The sequence below is a fragment of the Penaeus monodon genome, chromosome 24, assembly GCF_015228065.2.
Source record: "Penaeus monodon isolate SGIC_2016 chromosome 24, NSTDA_Pmon_1, whole genome shotgun sequence".
NCBI classification, from domain to species: Eukaryota; Metazoa; Arthropoda; class Malacostraca; order Decapoda; family Penaeidae; genus Penaeus; species Penaeus monodon.
In genome coordinates this window covers 4587511-4587740 of record NC_051409.1, presented here as the reverse complement: position 1 = coordinate 4587740, position 230 = coordinate 4587511, and the positions used below count along the sequence as shown (strand labels likewise).

Genomic DNA, 230 nt, shown 5'->3' with positions numbered 1-230 from the left:
CAAAGTAAACACATTTATTAAATCCTATACCAAAAACAAAACAAAAATGCCGAATAGTAATAATAACACATTCCACACGCAAGAGGAAAACGGAATGAAACCCTCAAAAGGAAATACGGTGAAAATACAGGGCAAGACGAATAAGAAATTCAAGGTCAAGAAAGTTAGGAAAATAACCTGACCAGAAATCCACCTCAAGAACACAAGCAACTGTGTGCGAGACAGCTACC

At 37.0% G+C, this 230-nt stretch overlaps 1 protein-coding gene and 1 long non-coding RNA gene across 2 annotated transcripts in view; one reads left to right on the top strand and one right to left on the bottom strand.

Moving 5' to 3' along the window:
* LOC119588487 overlaps nt 1–230 on the top strand; it is a 69297-nt gene that overhangs the window by 19647 nt on the left and 49420 nt on the right. The gene's annotated exons all lie outside the window — the stretch shown is intronic.
* Nucleotides 1–230, bottom strand: part of LOC119588486 (lysosomal acid glucosylceramidase-like) — a gene marked incomplete at its 3' end in the record, with an annotated part of 75173 nt that overhangs the window by 64871 nt on the left and 10072 nt on the right.